Here is a 3,524-nt window from a genome sequence, read left to right on the forward strand (position 1 = left end):
GTCTTGACCGCAAGGCTTGTCCTAAGGGTCATCAAGGAAGATGACTCCTCTCACTCTGTACCATAAATCAAATCCCTGTGTTCCAATATCCACATTACATACCACTTAGAATGAAGTGATGTGCTGTGTATGAGTTGTAAGTGGTATGCTAGTGTGTATATCGGAACATAGCCTTAAGGTATCTGACTCACAGTGAAAATTATGCAATAAACATTTTAAATGCCCCAAAACTTTTCTTGTGATTCATATGTTTTTCAGTTCCTGATGCTTGTCCATATGATTTTTTGGGCCCGATGAGAAATGCATCCTTCTTTCCATGAAGTAATCACTGGTCTGATGAAGTTGGCAAAGAGGAAAGCCTTAGGTTGCTAAGTTGGTCACACTTTATTTTGATAGTTCCTATAGATTATCTAATTTGTTCCCTTGTAGCTTGCTGTTGGACAGTCAGTATTCCAAAACAGATTTGAAAAACAAAACTGATTTGAGCATTAAGGCCTGCAGTGTGAACACAGCTTTAGACTCCCCATGTCCAATCACTGTGGTTCAAACCATTTAAATTCATCAAGGAAAAGAAACAAGCTCTCTCTTGATGGTCCCACTTTCATGAAGTGAATTTCCAGCAAAGATTCAAATATGACAAGGAAGGAGCTTCCAAAAGAACTCAGAGTTAAGGTTGTAATAAAACAAGGCAGGCTCTCTTAACCTGACTGGCCTTCAGACCTGTCAATCACTTATCAAAATTCCAACCATCAGGGTGCTTGGACGCAAACCAGGGCTCCACCCCGCACACCCAAGAAGATGCAAATTGTGTAGGGATGGACTCTCACATGCTGGTTTTATATCTTGAAGTGTTGTGCATCCATCAAACATAACCACAATCATAAAAACATCTTCAAATGGAAACAGATGTGTGTGTGTGTGTGGTGTGGTGACTATCAGAGTACAGTGATGGCCTCAACATCATGTTCTAACCGGCAGCACTATAGTGGGCAGAACCAAACCAATCAGCATTAAGTATATAGTGGGTGAGGGCATATCCAGCCAACTGCTCAGACGAGCTCCAGCTAGCCGTTGTTTTTCATGGTCCTAGGTCTTGAGGATTATAGAGACCAACAGTTTTTTCATGGTCCTTTGTATGTCGGATTCTGAACCTGCTATAGTTGATATGTTGAGGTGCTCCAAAGAAGAGTCAAGAGACAACTGTAACCACCCGCCTCAGCCCACACCGCCACACAAAGCCGTCATGCACCTGAGGAAGGCCCTACACACACCTCTCTCATCTAAGAGACTACCAGGCCTTCTCCAGTTGGAAGCTGCAGAAGGAATACGAGGACCTGTGTCATCAAATCAAATCGATCAAATCAAATGTATTTATATAGCCCTTCTACACATCAGCTGATATATCAAAGTGCTGTACAGAAACCCAGCTAAAACCCCAACACAGAAAGCAATGCAGGTGTGAAGCATGGTGGCTAGGAAAAACTCCCTAGAAAGGCCAAAACCTAGGAAGAAACTAGAGAGGAACCAGGCTATGAGGGGTGGCCAGTCCTTCTCTGGCTGTGCCGGGTGGAGATTATAACAGAACATGGCCAAGATGTTCAAATGTTCATCAATGACCAGCATGGTCAAATAAATAATAATCACAATAGTTGTCGAGGGTGCAACAAGTCAGCACCTCAGGAGTAAATGTCAGTTGGCTTTTCATAGCCGACGAGTATGAACGAGGGCCAGCCAACGAGAGACGTACAGGTCGCAGTGGTGGGTAGTATATGGGGCTTTGGTGACAAAACGGATGACACTGTGATGAGACTGCATCCAATTTATTGAGTAGGGTATGGAGGCTTTTTGTAAATGACATCACCGAAGTCGAGGATTGGTAGGATGGTCAGTTTTACAAGGGTATGTTTGGCAGCATGAGTGAAGAATGCTTTGTTGTGAAATAGGAAGCCGGTTTTAGATTAAACTTTGAGTGGAGATGTTTGATGTGAGTCTGGAAGGAGAGTTTACAGTCTAACCAGACACCTAGGTATTTGTAGTTGTCACATATTCTAAGTCAGAGCCGTCCAGAGTGGTGATGTTGGACAGGCGGGCAGGTGCAGGCAGCGATCGGTTGAAGAGCATGCATTCAGTTTTACTTGTATTTAAGCGCAATTGGAGGCCACGGAAGGAGAGTTGTATGGCATTGAAGCTCGCCTGGAGGGTTGTTAACACAGTGTCCAAAGAAGGGCCAGAAGTATACAGAATGGTGTCGTCTGCGTAGAGGTGGTCAGAGACTCACCAGCAGCAAGAGCGACATCATTGATGTATACAGAGAAGAGAGTCGGTCCAAGAATGAACCCTGTGGCACCCCCATAGAGACTGCCAGAGGCCCGGACAACAAACCTCCGATTTGACACACTGAACTCTATCAGAGAAGTAGTTGGTGAACCAGGCGAGGCAATCATTTGAGAAACCAAGGCTGTCGAGTCTGCCGATGAGGATGTGGTGATTGACAGAGTCGAAAGCCTTGGCCAGGTCAATGAATACGGCTGCACAGTATTGTTTCTTATCGATGGGGTTAAGATATCGTTTAGGACCTTGAGCGTGGCTGAGGTGCACCCATGACCAGCTCTGAAACCAGATTGCATAGCGGAGAAGGTATGGTGGGATTCGAAATGGTCGGTAATCTGTTTGTTGACTTGGCTTTCGAAGACCTTAGAAAGGCAGGGTAGGATAGATATAGGTCTGTAGCAGTTTGGGTCAAGAGTGTCCCCCCTTTGAAGAGGGGGATGACCGCAGCTGCTTTCCAATCTTTGGAATCTCAGTGACACGAAAGAAAGGTTGAACAGGCTAGTAATAGGGGTGGCAACAATTTCAGCAGATAATTTTAGAAAGAAAGGGTCCAGATTATCTAGCCCGGCTGATTTGTAGGGGTCCAGATTTTGCCAGCTCTTTCAGAACATCAGCTGACTGGATTTGGGAGAAGGAGAAATGGGGAAGGCTTGGGCGAGTAGCTGTGGGGGGTGCAGTGTTGTTGACGGGTAGCCAGGTGGAAAGCATGGCCAGCCGTAGAAAAATGCTTATTGAAATTTCAATTATAGTGGATTTATCAGTGTGACAGTGTTTCCTATCTTCAGTGCAGTGGGCAGCTGGGAGGAGATGTTCTTATTCTCCATGGACTTTACAGTGTCCCAGAACTTTTTTGAGTTTGTGTTGCAGGAAGCAAATTTTGCTTGAAAAAGCTAGCCTTGGCTTTTCTAACTGCCTGTGTATATTGGTTTCTAGCTTCCCTGAAAAGTTGCATACACGGGGGCTGTTCGATGCTAATGCAGAACGCCATAGGATGTTTTTGTGTTGGTTAAGGACATCAGGTCTGGAGAGAACCAGGGTTTATATATATAAAATATTTAATAATAATAAATAATAATATATATTATAATAATAATATATATCACTGCTCAAAAATTAAAAGGGGAACACTTAAACAACACAATGTAACTCCCAAGTCAATACACTTCTGTGAAATCAAACTGTCTACTTAGGAC

Source organism: Salvelinus sp. IW2-2015, linkage group LG32 (assembly GCF_002910315.2).
Source record: "Salvelinus sp. IW2-2015 linkage group LG32, ASM291031v2, whole genome shotgun sequence".
NCBI classification, from domain to species: domain Eukaryota; kingdom Metazoa; phylum Chordata; class Actinopteri; order Salmoniformes; family Salmonidae; genus Salvelinus; species Salvelinus sp. IW2-2015.